This window comes from Anopheles bellator, chromosome 1 (genome assembly GCF_943735745.2).
Source record: "Anopheles bellator chromosome 1, idAnoBellAS_SP24_06.2, whole genome shotgun sequence".
Taxonomy (NCBI): domain Eukaryota; kingdom Metazoa; phylum Arthropoda; class Insecta; order Diptera; family Culicidae; genus Anopheles; species Anopheles bellator.
In genome coordinates, this window is record NC_071285.1 from 11,192,245 (window position 1) to 11,208,264 (window position 16,020).

Below are 16,020 nucleotides of genomic sequence, written 5' to 3' on the forward strand. Positions count from 1 at the left end.
ATGCAAAGTGCAGCCAGCCAGCCGGCCCCGCTAAGGAGGTGAGTATTAGCATAAAAACTGGCAGCGCGAAAATATGCGATCGCGTTGCCGTGCCGGGTCTGCAGTACCCTTTTCTCCATTAAAACCGCCGTAATTTCGTTTTATTGAAATTGGTAGCAGCATGAAAAGTGGAGTACACACTGCAGAGGTACCTAAGACCTGGGACCCCTAGGTTCAGGGGAGAAAGAAACCCGTTTGGTCCACTTCGAAAACTGTGCTTCGAATTTATGGCAAACTAAAATTTAAACCCTTTATCAACTTCTTCGCTATCGATTCCGCGAAACAGGAGCCCAACGTGATGCGTTGTGAACTGGAAAAGACACCCAGCCACACGGTCCGTGGTTCGGAATCGGATAGAGACGTAGACAACACCACAACCGCCCGTTGGGTGGGGCGAGATTTTGTTGCCTCAACATGTTCCCTGTGTACTGTGTTGACAGTTTTCCGAGAGACCGAGAGCGCGAGCCCCGGTGATGCCACATTGTCTGGATGCATCTGGATGGCTGCCGGGGACGCTCCGGGAGCCGTGCAACAAATGAACAAACGTGGCGCATTAGTAGCTGTAGCTCCTTCCGGTCGGTGTGCCGAGTGTGCCACTTCCGAAATGAATTGCCAGGACGATTGCCACGCAACAAACCGCGGCCGAGCAAGGAAAAGACGCACGCCAAGGAAGCTCGGTAACTCCGGTAGTGACTGTTTTGGTGCGGCGACGAGCAAAAACAATGGGCGAGTTCTGGCTGGCAGCGGCCTAGCAACATGCAGAAAAGTAATAAAGTAAATCGCTCCCAATTAGGCGCACGTCCGTGGCGCGAAACAATACGCTGTAAGAGGCGGGCCATCCCCAGCACCGGGGGAATGTTAATTCACAATGAGAGACTCGGTATCGTTCGGTGTGCGTTTGGAGGGAAAGTTTCCAGTTACAACTTGAAGGACAAGCCCCTTTGTGTTCATCCTACGTTATAACAAACATTAAGACTTACCGAAGCAAAACATTATTCGTGTTTTGTTTTGACGTTTAACCTAAAAATGTGTAAGAAGATGAGTGTTCTTATCCATGTTTTTATTAGTTTCTTACCAGTTGTTCCCATATCTACTAGTGCATTCAATAAGTTCGTATGGTCGGTAACAAAGGAGGCTGCTACGAGCCTGATTTTTTTGTGTTATATTGGTACACTCTTCATACGAACGTTTGTGAAGTTTCATTTCAATCGGTCTTTTAATTTATTTTTTATAAGCCATTTAGTATCGACATGTATTTGTACAATGGAACAGTATTTTTACAATGGAAAAAATTAAGTATCCTAGAGGGCTAAAAGCAAAGAAAAATTATGAACGAATGTTGAAAGTGTATAAGGACTCATTAATTAGGGAGCTAAAAAGGGGATTTTTGAGTTTAAATGTTGTCATAGATCCTTTAACACGATCCATGTCAAAAACGTAAAAAAAACAGACACAACAACAGAAACCGTAAAACAAATCAGGATATCAGGATCAGAATAACAATCAGTATTGAAAAGTCGTCGAATCACTGAAAGAGATTTAGTACAAGGCCTAGTCATCTCATTGAGCAGTATAACTAATATTTTAACTGAAGTTTTAGGTTCCAGAAAACTGTTTACAAAATGGATGCCGCTTTTGCTAAAAATGGAACAATGCACCCAATGCAACGAATTTCAAAAATATATAAATTAAAGTTCAAATTGTTGCAGTATCCACTGTGTTCACCAGATTTCGCCCCTAGCGACTTCCATCTGTTCACAGACCCAAAAAAATAATGCTTGGAAAGCGTTTTTCATCAAATGACGACGTCATAACGGCTGCGGAAGCGTTTTTTAGAGCACTTCTCACTTTTACAGGAAGGGATGGAATTTATAAATTGGAGTCTCGTTGGAACAAGTGTATTGATGTTCAGAAAGGCCATGCTGAATGCAGGAAGGCCAATAAAGTGTTTTTCAAACCATTGAAATGTGTTTTTGTTATCGACCATACGAACTTATTGAAAAATCTAGTTGTAGCGAAGAAAACGTTGGTCGTCTCGAGATGTAGCTGTTACCTCCTTCTTGATATATTTGCGACTGACTCCCGTTCCCCGTAATCCCTTACCAATACATTCTTAGTTCTACTTAGCCGACGCCTGCCTATCTACTCTCCATAGTTCAATTCTTAACACTAGTACTTCTTGTAAATAACAGTTCCATCAACAATGTTACGAATATAAATACGGCCCGGTCCGTTCTTCTATGAAAAAAAATGTTTCGATCGAAGCTCGTCAATCCGTTGGAGACAATCTTTAATTTACTACTATTGGTTTACTGTTGAAGGCTTTCATCATGATTATCTGACACAGCTTTAAGCTTTGATCTAACAAAACTCAACACAGTGGCAGCCGTGGTTCAATATTCCGCCGAGTTAATCCGAAATTCATTTGATAATTGAATCCATTGCGACACGCAGCTTGAGACGCCTAACCAACGTTTCCTGCCCGGATTCCGGATCCCATTTGGCTATCGTGCCACCGTGGACCTGGAGGCGTCTTCAGTGTGCCTCGCTCGCCCGTCTCGGCCTCGGTCCAAAACGAGGCTCCGATAACGAGGTCCCGAGGTTCATTTTTCCTCTCCGTTAGTCAACTAGCCTCACCGTGCGCCTCATTAATCAATCAATACCAGCGGTGGTGGTGGCCTTACTGTGCCCGTTCCTGCCAGTTCCGGTGCCAAAGCCAACCGCCGACCAAAAAACGAGACGGAACAGCCGGTCTTTACATCTTCGATTAGAGAGCTAGCGGCGGCAGAAATCCCGGAACCCGGGAGTATGCCGGAGACCAACGGCCACCGACGAAGCCGGCCGACCAAGCCGTCATGTCGCATTGCTACGCTGCCGGATAAGCCCGACCCGCCCGATCCCCGACGTACGGATTCCGGTATCTGGAGCTAAATTAATTAACCCACCCAACGTTCCCAATCCGTTCCGCCGGGCAGCGCCACCCAGCGGCGAATCGAAGTACTGAATGTGGGAACAACATCCTTCGTGTCTGCCGATCCGTGCCCCCGACTCGTTGCATACAAACGTTCGGCCATGGGCACCGTTTCGGCAACAATGCAGAGGGCAGAGCCCAGACCGAACGTTGATCGATTATCTGCCAAATGCCGCTGTTTCACATTTACGCCGACCCGCCACCGGATTCCCTGTGCCCACTTTCGAGAGCCCCCGGGGTCGGGCGATAATTCCGCATAAAAAAGTGAGCAACCCACGCAGGATTTCCAATTTTGCCGCCGGCCATTTGAACTTCGGCCTTCGGGGATTAGGGATTACAGGAATCGTACCGGGGAGCCTGGCCCCGGATGCCCCTACATCCTATTGGGTGTATTTGGCATGCTGTGGAGTTGGTCGTTCCAAGGATTCCAATCTCTGCCCGCATGCCGCACGGGTGTCGCCAGGTGTCCATTGTTGTTATCCTGGCGCCCGATGCCCGGCAGTGCATCCAGTCGACATCATAATCACTTTCGGATGGTACACTGTGGATCTGGGCAACGCTTCCGAAGATCAAGTTCTACCCTGGGAACCCGTGACGGATCGAGAACTTTTCCCACAACTCCAGCCCGGATTTCCCGTCGGATCCGTTCGACGCCGCAGGCCACTTTGGCAGCGGAATACGCGGCAAACGGAAAAGTTGTTGCGGAAAGTTTCCCGGGGACCAGCGCCCGGTGCGCGGTGCTCGTCATCATCCCCCCGCAGGCCATTCGGGGCCATTTCTCATTTCACCTGGCAAACAGAGACATTTTGCAAAACCATTTGATACACAGAACCACATCCCAACGTCGCCTGGTCTGGGGTGGGCTGGTTGGTTGGGTTGTAAATTTTTAATCCACCCGCCCGGTGCCGTGTCACGGACCGGCTGCCGGCTGGATGTTGTTGGCTTCCACCTACCGGCATCACCGCAGGAAGTCGCCAGAGTACGCGCCGCGTATTAGGCTCTGTTTTCCCGCGTCGCGGCCAAACCAGTTGCCATTGCCCGCCGGAATTAATGACACGGAAGTGAGTAAATAAATTTATTAACTTTGCCAACGTACGCGTTTGTGATAAGCCGAAAATGGATGGCATGCCGGTGGCGTAACAAAGAAGGACTCATTTTTTCGCCCGTGTCGCAACGCTCCGTAGCCGTTCACCTGCACCGAGAGCCGAAGCAGAGGCCATTTTGACAAGCAATGTCGTTAATGTTGAGAAAAATATCATCATCATCATCCTCGACATCATCACCGCCATCGGCATCAGCATATATATTTCTCATATATTTAATGTAACTCCATAACGCGTTATGATCGCGTTTTTTTTTCTGCTGATCTGATGGATTTTTTTAACAGCGGCACACAGGAACAACCAAATTCGGGCAGCATAATGTGTGGAAGCTCTTGTTTTTCCGTCCCGTTTTAGGCCGTGTTTGATGTGGGGCGTGTATTTTTTCCCGAAAAAAATATTTATTTTTATTTCCCTTATCTTCGGTTAAAGGATTTTCCCTGCAGTAAAAACTCTGTTTCCCTTTTTCGGTGTGATCAAACAGGATTTCAACAAATAAGGGTTTTCCAGGACGACGCCAAGCGTCTTCTTCTTTTCGGCTAAGCCCGATGCGTACGATGTTTGCCAACAATTTTCCATAAGAAATCAATCATCCTGACGGGGCGCGCGCGCGCCCGTGGCCTGATTGTTTTGTTTTCATCTTTTAAACATCATTTAAAAGCGTTGCCCCTCCAACAACACGGCAAAGAAATCTAATTCTCGCTCGCTCGACAGTGTGGCCCGGTGCTTTTTCCCCACTGTTTAACTTCCCACCGGGTAGGCCAATATTGACGGAAAACCCCGGCGGAAGGTGTCGGGCACGTGGCCCCGAAAGAGACCCGCGCGCTCGCAGGAAGTTCCCAGTGATACCAATAATTGCTTGCCGCGTTCGGTGCGCTCTGACTCCGTCGCGAGGGTCGTCCTCAGACAGTTAATGCTGTTTGTCCAAAGTCACCCGCCAGACAAACATCTCCGGCGCGAGGAGCGCTCACTCGCGCCAACGGGCAAACAAATCAAACACCATCAATCCTCGCCCGGACTCGGAAGTGTCCTCGGCCGGAAGATGTCCTGATGGGGTGGGACGCACACTTCAAAGTGGTCGCCACGATCGGAGGCCGACACGTTGAAAGGACAACTTCAACGGCCCAGCGAGTCGGTCCAGCCAAGGAACCGGCTTCCCCCCACAGAACAAAGCGTCTACGCGACAGACGAAGATGAACGCGACACAAAAAACGCCACGGACATGGAACGGCCCAACCAGAATCCTGAAACGTCGTCCTGCTTGGTGACGGGTTCCTGCGGGAATTGTCGCACTGTCGTCGGCCTCGTACATCCCGGCATCTCATTTATTTCGAACATGATTTATGAAAAGGTACGCAGGGCCATTATAATGGCCCCCGGCTCGGCCGGCTCGACGCGCAGCTTCGATGAATCAGCGCCGGTTAAATCATGATAATGGCCTCCCGGCCGTCCGGAGGCCTCGGTGGGAGCGCGTGCACTTGATGAGCCCACCCGGACGAAGGCGGACGAAGGCTGAGGGCCACCGAAGAGAACATCCCTCAAGACGGAAGCCAAAACAATCTATCATTATTTGCCTGCTATTTTCGTGGCCCTGCTCGGGCCCGTGAACGTCGTCGGAACGTCGACGAGTTTTCTTTGCAGCCTTCAGAGCGTCTTCAGTACGCCGACTTGCGCCGCGCACCGTTCATGGAACGTAACGCGAATTCGAGAAACGCCTCAACTTTGCGCTCATCATCGGAACGTCCTGGAGGGACTATGGGCCAGGGCTGCCTTCGTTTGTCTCGCTAATGTCTCCACGAGAATGTTAATCTTTGTGTAACTTTCAATTGCAACTTTGATTAACTAATTTGTTATTTTGTGTTCCTGTTCTTGGTCGGTTCATCTTTCAATTGATTCTTCTTATTGGCACACTGTGTCCTCGGTTCCTTTTGCTCCTTTCATTTTATATTTTCTTTCCCATTCAATTGGTTACCACGCACTTTGAATGGATTTCTAATTATGACCGACGGTCGGCAACAAATAGGCCAATCAACTAATGCACGACAGTTCCGGCCAACGAAAGGGCGAAGGCGAAAATGTTTACGAATTTTACGAAAAATAATTCATTATGCTTGGCGGCTAACAACGTCGCCCCCTCCCGGATTGGTCACGGGCATTCCTCAGCAAATTGGCAAAACGACCAAATAACAACAACCACTGTGTTGGACCCGGCAAAAAGGCGAAACACTGCCGACTCGTATCGGATTCCACAGCCGGTCGGGCCACGACAACCCTCTTCAGGCCATTAATTTCACTCGTGTCATAAAGCATACGGCGCGCGCGTGCCACTCGGCGTCTTCGGTGCCGTGGGCCCTCGAGGCTTTCGACATCATTAACGTCACCTGGCGGCGGCGGCTGCTGCCCTGTCCTGGTGGTGTGTCGAACGGTGTAAGACAGAGAATCCTTAATAAACCCCATCGATCGTCTTCGGCACGGCATCGCTATTCACGGCCGACATGCTGCGGATTGCTGGACTCGCTCCGTCTTCTGTTTCTTCCCGGACGGCGCACTGATTTGAGCGCCTTAATTGTTGTCAATTATCAAAGGTCCCGTTACGATGGTCCCACAGGATCCGCCGGGCTTTTATCGCAGCTCAGTAATTGGCCCAATCGCGTGCAGGGCCTCTAAGTGAAAATGATTTTGTAAAATGATTTCGACTTTAGAGCAGCCTACTAAGAGCGTTAGGTTTACGAGCTGTCGAAAGTGAGGTTATGGCGGCCCCAAGTGTTTCGGTAACCACATCTTCCGATTGCTAGCCACCGATCGTCCACAGCCAGCTGGGATCTACAGGGGCGCGCAGGACTCACAACCCCTTCGGAAACGTTCTCCGCTCTAATTGAAAGCTCGCGTGCACCGAAACCATCAGACCTGTCAATTTTGATCCCATGCCTGGGCTTCCGGGAGAGACTGAGACCGACCACAACAACAAAAACCCACCGGGGCCGAGCCCGGACCCTGCTTTACGATTGGGCCGTCTTTGTGACCATCACTCTCTCTCTCTTTCTCTGTACTAGGCTGTTCAATAAGTTCTTTGCCTCGATAAGAAAAACACATTTTTATGGTTTGAAATACACTTTATTATTCAGTATGGTCTCCCTGAACATCAATACACTTGTTTCAAGGAGACTCCAATTTATACATTCCTTCCCTGAGTTTTTGTTTTAGTCTGAAAACAGACAGCAGTCGTCAGGGGCCAAATCTGATGAGTACGGTGGATACTCTAACAATTTGAACTTTAATTTATGGAGTTTTGCCATTTTCAAAATGCTCTTGTGACCTGATGCATTGTGACCTGCGAATGTGGCAAACATTTTGCAAACAGCTTTCAGGAATCCAATACTTCAGTCAAAACATGTGTCTAAATCTCTTTGTGATCTTACTGATTCGACGATTTTCCAATACGATATCCTGTATTTTTTCTACGATTTCCGGTGCTGTGTCTTTTTTTCGCGTTTTTAACGTGGATCGTGTTGAAGGCCACTATGACAACATTTAATCTCAGAAATCCCCTTTTTACCCGTAAATTGAAGGTAGAAAGTCCTTATACACTTTCAACATTCGTCCATAATTTTCCTTTGCTTTTAAACCATTCATAAATAAAACTGAATTCACTGCACGATACTTGATGTTTTTCATTGTAAGAAAATACTGTGTCATGCCGATACTAAATGGCTTGTAATAAAGAAATAAGTGACCGATTGAAATGAAACTTCACATACGTTCATTTGAAGAGTGTACCAATGTAACAAAAGAAAAATCGGGCTCGTAGCAGCGCTCCCTTTTATCGAAGCTACGAACTTACTGAACAGCCTAGTATTTGCCTCGTTTTGTTAAGGGCGCTCGGTGATCGATGGGTGGTGTGCCCTCCCTGGGAGGGTTGTTTTAATTGAAGATAAATGTTTGCCCAACGCCCAAGCTATTTACAACGAATTCGGTCCTATAAAAAGGGGGCTTTCAATCAGAGCGCGCGCCATCTTGAGGCCCTGGCGAGGGTGAAAAATCTCACCCAAGCCGGATCCACTTTGTATCCGGGGGCCCCCGGCACCGGAATGAGCAGGGTCATGTGTTTGTACGTGGAGGTACCACACTTTTTATGGCTAATCTCCGTGGGCTCACGACGGAAACCACCGACCCAGCTGGTGTTACGTTGCGCTACGGGCTCACAGGGCTGTCATCCACGTGAATATTGCCAATAAAAGGATGCCTACGACTACGTTGGTCTACAATCCTTGGCCGCCCTGGGTTCGGTGGCCCGTGTCGCAGTATGTTCCGGCCTCCCGGCTTACATGGCCACGGCGGTTCTTACGCAAAACAAAACATGGCCCAGAAAAATTACATACAAAACCCGGGCACACTTGAGCCCACGTGTTACGTAATCTCCGGATCCTGTGATGTGCCTTACAACAAAACTAACAAGCGCAGAAAAAAACAGAAGCGGCCGGTGTAATAATACTTCATTCCTTCCGAGCGGCAAAGGTAGCGCATAACCTCAATCTTCCGACGCACGGTGAAGCTTCTGGGCAAATTTGAAGAATTTCGACGCAAGAAATGAGAATCACGTGTTGGGCAAATATTTACAAAATAAAAGGATTACATTTCAGGGCGCCCGGCCCCGGCTGCTACTGCTGCAGTGGGCCCCGGCGATTCCCGACGAGTCCGCAGCAGTCACCGGGCTGGGCTTCAGTGAAACCTTTCCCACAACCGTTTCGGGGGTTCATGTTTCGCCCTCCAGTCCGGGGGTCCATTCCGCAGTTCGGAGGCCGGAAGTCGTAACAAATACGCGCACAGCGCGAACATCGAATTACTTAAGACACACTTCCCCTTCGGCCGTACCATGGCAACAGCGCCACGGAATTCGACCGGGCGCTGGGTGCAAACTTTACTGCGGCACCAGCAGCAGCATCATCGTAGTGGCCCCCACTGCAGGATCCGCCATCCGGGAAGGTTGCGTCGGTCGGGAGGCCGTTCGCGGTCTGGTGGCGAATTCAATCATGGTCTCGCAGTCCGCAGACCGAGGGAAAAAGCTGAAACACTCGCTGATTGAAGCCTGCCCGCCCGGGAAGCCCTCCAGTGTGTGGGAAAATTCGCAACCCGCGGCTCCAATCGTTATCGCCCCGCCAGCGCCAGCTACACGCAAAGTTTTCGCGGGTGCCGCCAACATTGTCGATTATGAACATCCTCTCGCTCCCTCCGACTGTTACCGGCTCCCGGAAGCCCAAGAAAATCAGGGTGAGTGTATGAGAACTTCGAATCCTTCCCAATGCACTGCGAGCCACTAGACACTGGCTGCTGCTGCCGTAGGACGGAGTCGGGTTCTTCGAGAGCGAAGGAAGCACCGTTGGGGGCATACAAAGTCCTCCGGCAGCATTTTCAAGGGCGCCCGGGCTTGCTTTAATTAAGGAGGCACACACCGGAACACAGCCACTGGAGGCCAATTATTCTAATGGTAACGCTGTTAATACACCTTCATTAGCGAATCGCGATCGTTTCGGGTGGCAGCAAACAGGTTGGGTTTTGGGCCACCGGTCCACAGAATAGTTAGTTGGGCTGGTTTTTACATTTGGTTTTGATTTACTTTTAAGCGGTAAACGACAAACACAAGGGGTCGAAAACCGGTCGAATCCATCCTTGCGACAAAATGACGGCAGTTAGCGACCATCGGTTCGTATAATATTGAAATGTTTCATATCGATTCCCGGAGAGCGTTGGACACAAAGGCCAATAACCCGGGCAGGTACTAAGCCCAACAAAGCCCTCTCCACCGTGCAGACGTCTTTTTTTGGCATCTTCTAGACTCTCAAAAGTAGTTGGCAATCCAACTTCCGTTGATCGTTATAAGTTCTTCATAGGCTTCCCAAATGATAATGTTAATTTAAAAACTTAAATGGCGATATAAAATAACACAGGGTGCGCCATCTAGCATTTTTTTATCCATTTGATTATTTAAAAAGTGGCTTAATATTTTTCGATGCTTGAACTTTTATTTGAAAGGTTCATTGACATTTTGTGTAAAATACAGTTTTGGTTGCAAAAAATTGAGAAATATGAAAAATTTATTTCTAAGATGGTGGTCAACTTAAACGAAACGGTATTTGGAAAGGCTATTTGATTGAAGTTCATTTCCACCAGCAGTATTGTGATTCGGAAAACCCACATATCGTGCAAGTGAAGCCAACGCACCCACAACGAGTGACTGTTTGGTGCGGATTTAAGACCATTGGACTATTACTTTTTTACTGCAGTGAAACTTAAATATTGTGCGAACAAACCAGCAACTATTTACGACCTCAAGTAAAAAATTAAAATTGCCATTGCCGAGATACGTTTAATTATAACAAAATGTTCAAATTTGTTTTTTGTAAAATTGAAGAATCAAGCTTTCAAATAAATATTAAAGCATCGAAAAATAATTTTTATTTTATAAGCAAGTGGGGGAAAAAAATCTTTCGTAGAGCACCCTGTAAAAAATCATATTTCGTTTCGCAAAAACACTGATGGCACTGTGACATCCTGCGCACTGATTGACCCACGTGCTACATTGTGTGTTTATACCTTAATGCCCACCGCACCTGGCATTTGTGACAGGAGCTTCGCCGCTGCCATCCAGCATCTTATCGGCCCGCTGCAAAATCATGCCGGTTAATCGAAACGCCATTATACGGCAAATAAATCTCATTATCCCCGAGCCCGTGCCGGGACAGTAACACGTTAAATCTCGTGCCCGAATCGCGCAACGCCCACACCATCTATTTTCCACCATTTTCCACCGATGTTTTTACCATTTTTCACGTTCCACATCGACACCCACACGAATGTAAACTGTGCGCGTTGCGCCTTCACATCCGGTGGTAATGGGCTCCACCTCCGGACTACGGTGTTGGGGAGAATATGTTTTGTGACCCCGTTTTCCCACGGGACGGGACAATAAATTTCAAATAGGAGGAAGGGGGGGAAAAACCGGCACCCGCGCAATGGACGCACAACTGCTCGGCCAATTACGAGCGACCCAATCGCCCGCCAACGGGCCACGCCGCGTAATAAAGATTTATTCATTATTGAATATAAATATTAATTTCAATATTTAATTAACCCACATCTCACGCACGGCCGGGCGCGCCGCAGAAGGCCGCACGGCACGGCAGTTGTCACGCTGGCTGCACGAGAGGGTATTAAAATACACATACACTCCCGGGGACCCACAAATAGCGGTTCCCAAAAATCGCCAACACACAACAATCAAAACGGCAAGCGTACTTGGTTGGTTAGCTCCAAATGCGAAAAATAAAACAGGCCGCCGGATTGCCGTGTGTGCCTCACTCACACTCAGTCGAGTTCTTCCGGACGGAAGGCGTCCTCGGTTGATTGCGAACCGGAGTGCTCCTCCGGCGGCGGCGGCGGGTACTGCGAAAGCGAAAAGTTATAACCATTCAAATTAACATTTAAATAATTTAAACAGCATAAAAGGGCAGACCGGTAGCAGCAACAACAACAGGGCCGGTTGCATCATGCTTCGTGTGTTTGATCGACACGACGCGAATCGGCAATATCGGCAACCCCGAGCGCTCGGCTCGGCTTTGGCTCACGGATTCGAAAGAAAGCCGAGGTCCAATCGGGGGTGTCCTCCGGGCAGAAAGAAAACAGAGAGTGTGACAGTGGGCCGCGTTCGTGGAACGGGCTGGACAAAACTGATCCTCGTTCGAGCGTTGAAGGCTTTGCAATGTATTAATGTAACCGTACCTAGCGCATAATCTATTATTTGGACCCTTACTTTTAATTGCTAGGGGCTCACAAAGATACGACGGAAGCGTTACAACATCGTGTTACAATTTGTTCGTCTTCGATTGATGGTCGTAAAGGTCGCACCACGATCTGCGCTCTGTCGGGGTCCTGCCCATAGTGGACCAACCGTGATGTGTGGAGTGCACCAACCGGAGCCGTGGTGTAGTGGGGTCGGGTGTGATAATGGGAATATTTATAGCACCTCGCCCTCGTCGGTTTGCCTCGACCGAAGCAGTCACTTTGGCTCCGACACCGACGGCGAGTAAAATATTATGTTGTTCAAATTGATAGCACCACGCTTAATGCATGCGGAAAGGTTTTTCAATTTATTTCACACCAGCGACGGGGCGCCTCCATCGAAGCGCCCCCGCCGCACGCTTCCGTGTTGTTTGTGGCGTCCCGGTGCCGCCGCGTTGAAGAAGCAGCGGCGCGTCCACCTGGCAACCAACGGGCGGAACCTCCGGAACCAGTGAGCTGCGAAATTTCGAGAGGGTTCGGCCCGCACGAAATCGCACCGGAAGCCACCCGAAGCAGCGGGCAAATATCACTTTGCCTAACTTCAGGCGTTTTCGGACCTCGGCAAGCATTGCTCGTCTTCAGCGCGGGGCGCCACCCCGGGAACAAATATCCGGTTCGCAAAAGTTCGCTTGTTTGTGGATCGTGTTGATTTTTTATTTATTTTCCCATGCCGGCATGCCAGCATGCCCTCTCTCTCTCACTCTCGTCCGCTGCCGGGGCCCGCTGTTCAAACTCCAAACAGAATAGCTCCTTTGTTCCGATTATGGCGTCGGAGTGGGTTCTGCGTTCTGTCCGCCGTTTTTGCCCGTTGCAGTTGTGCAGTGCATTGCCAGCGGTTGCACTTTTCGTTCCGCGTCGCCCCACGGCTTCTCGTTATCTGTGCTGACCTGGTTTTTGGGGGCTATTGATTGGACTAAAGCTGGTAGGTTGATTAACGGAGAGTGGCCAACCGGTGGGATTACTCTACAAATCTCCCGGCTATCGGACACGGTCGCGATATGATCCAACAACACTCCGCGATACCGGGTGGAGATTAAAAATGATATTTGGATCGGCCGGCGGCTGTTATGTCCCCATTTTTCGAAGGTTATCGGTTGTATCCGAACCAGGGATTAAAATGCTTGACTCACTGGTACACATCGATTCGGAGTCGTTTTTACCTTGTTTCTATAACCAAGAGACCCTTAATAAAATCAGGAATAATAAGGAATTAACAAACCCTGATTAACTGACAGCGCCCAAACATCAAACATCAATCCAGAACATTCTTGAAGAGTTGAAACATCTCTGCCAATGGAGATTGGAAACGAAGCTGATCATTCGGCTCGCTCATTCAGTTGAAGAGACCAAGGCCAGCGCAAGCCATGAATTTTATCCAGCAATGCAACCCTACCAACCAGCTACCTATCACCATGCGACCCTAACCAGATTCGAAACCTTATAATTAACCAACACATCGGGTTACATTGAAAACCTTATGGTTAGCATGAAATATCGGCTAAGATGATAATGAAGTGCTTAAAAATCGCCCAACGCCCCAGAAGAACGCAAGAATTACATAACATCCGGCCATAAGAACGTCTTGCTCTCGGAACTTGTTATCAGCTAGCGAGTTTACCTCAGCGCGCATAGAGCCAAAGGGTACAGGCGATAAAATGCAACGCACTCAATTTGATGCAGCAGGTTGCAATCCGAATGCGAGAGCCGCGCAATCGGCATCGGACTATAAATAAGAAAGGAGAAATAAAGAGCGAGGTAGCAGGAGGTCCGAAGTTGATTCGAGGATCATTGTGGAAACGAACGCCGAAGTATTAAGACCGTTTAGTTGGAGGATCCGCAGTCCGCCTGGAGCGACATCAGCTCAAGGCGGGATTTTAAACACTCGGTTGAGTTTGGTGACACAGTCAAAGCCATTTCTGACTGGTGACAGCAAATTATCGAAGTCGAATCTTCGAGTATTGGCGCGCAATAAAACCGATGACACGGAGTAGAGTTAACAAGTTTAAGGCGTGTCAACGTGTTTTATTTTTTCAATTGGTAAATAGAGTCCCCAAGTTGGGCCTCTTCACAGTAACCAAAGATTGCATAATATTTCATAGAACAACGACACGTAATGGCACACGTTATTGTTAAGCCTCGAACTGTAAACAGAAAACCGGGAAACTATTTCAGAATCACCTAGCACGAACCTTTGACTTGTTTCTTCTACTTCGGTATCCATTTCAAGCACCGAACGCGGTCACTGCAAACGCCAGTGCCTAATTACAATGGCCACCACCGACTTCGACCATCTCAGAAATGCGCATCTTTTGGCAATTCGGCGCGAATGCGAACATCGAGACTTCGCTAATAGCATTACGACCGCGGTCCCGGACCCCCCCGACGGTCGAGCATTTTCCGATACGAAATTGAATCAAATTTCTGACATTTTCCGGCGCGGCTCCTCTGCTGCTCCTCTGCTGCTGCCGCTGTATCAACGTCCGATAAAAGCCGCGGCCACGAAACCGGGGCGGGGAACCGGAAATACACGAGTGTCGGGGCGCTGTCGATTGTCCAAAGTGCACGGCAAAGTGAAACATTTTAAAACGCGCAAACCCTGCGCAAGAAGGGCAAGGTGGGCAAGGGACCGGACGGCCGCCCGCCCGCCGACAATAATGCAGCTGCCATTGAGAAGCCAACGCCACTTTTCGCCAAACACGCAAACGGCCGGCCGGTGTTTGGTGAGCCAAATGGCGGCGGTGGCGGCCAGTGAAGTAGAAAATTGAATTTTATTTCAAATAGTTGCACACTGCCATCGACGTCGTCGGCGGCGTTTTACTTTTTATTTATCCCCCTCTTTTTGCGTGCCGTTCCTTTCCCAACACGCGCGGGAAAAGCCCTGAAGTGGAGGGAAATGGTGCGAAGGTCTCGTCGGGTCGACGACGAAGGCACTTCTCGTGAATTATTTGATTGAAAAATTTGGACCCCCGACACACACGGAGCGAGGTCTCCGGGCTCGGCGACGAATTAATGACGGACGGGTTCGACGGAGCCTGTCAAAAGTGACGTCCTTCCCGGGGACCACTCACAGCCAGTCGGCGGAAGTGGATCGCCGGCTCTCTTTCGAGTTTCGAGCCAACGTGTATTACAGCAAACAAAACAAACCGGAGCGGCCCGTTGACCACCCTTTTGTACGGCGGGTCCTTCTACGGGGAAATCAGAAGCTCAGGACGGGACCAAAAACCGCGGGGGGGGCCGAAAAATTCGAACTATTTTCCGTTTGGCACGTCCACGCGAGCGGCCATCGAACGGAAACTAAGTTAAACATCATCAACGTTCAAATATTGACAAACTCACCGGTGTGGCACTGGGTCCGGTGCCGAGGCCTAGTGTCCTGGCCTCCGGTCCGGGCCGGGACTGCTGGTCAGCAAACGCAACTTCGGCACTCCTATTTGCGGAACCAAACCGAGAACCCCGGTGCCAATTAACTTACTCCCGTGCGTGGTTTTCATCGTGACTTTGGCCCCGCACGGTTCAGGTGGGCGAAGTTCTCCCCGTCGGCCCTCTATGGTCGGCGAATTTTAACGAGCTCCCGAGTGTTTCCAATTTGCCCGTGGCCCCGAAAATCGATTGGCTCGCGCGTCCCAATGAAGTGCACGGAATGGGGTGCTCGGGATCCCCACATCCCTCAGGATGGGCGATCGTCAAATTTGCATTTCGATTGTGTTCCAATGGTTGATTAGTCCCGCTGCCGAAGTAACGTTTGGGCGATGAAATGTTTCAAATTGTAGCAAAGTACCCGTTCGCGGGTCGTCCGTGACAGTCGGCTACAAAGTATTGATAGTAAGTCCAGTATTTAAATTAACTCCTTAAGCGCTCGACGCGTGTCCTCGGTACTTCCGGTGGTTGAGCTCTCCCCCAGAGCCTTCCGATTGGATTGAGAAACTGAGCTTTTCGCCCTCCAAGAAACGACAGAAAAACGTCCTTAAAGTGGTCCCAGCGGTTGACTTATCGCACACCGTTCTCGATGCTCGTTATCGCCGTTCGGCCCCGAAATCGTGCCGCACGCTGAACGTGACACATTCAATTTTAATT

General features: G+C 49.4%; 1 protein-coding gene across 1 annotated transcript in view; it reads left to right on the plus strand.

Moving 5' to 3' along the window:
* Positions 1 to 16,020, plus strand: part of LOC131214976 (protein amalgam-like) — a 47,277-nt gene that overhangs the window by 18,687 nt on the left and 12,570 nt on the right. The gene's annotated exons all lie outside the window — the stretch shown is intronic.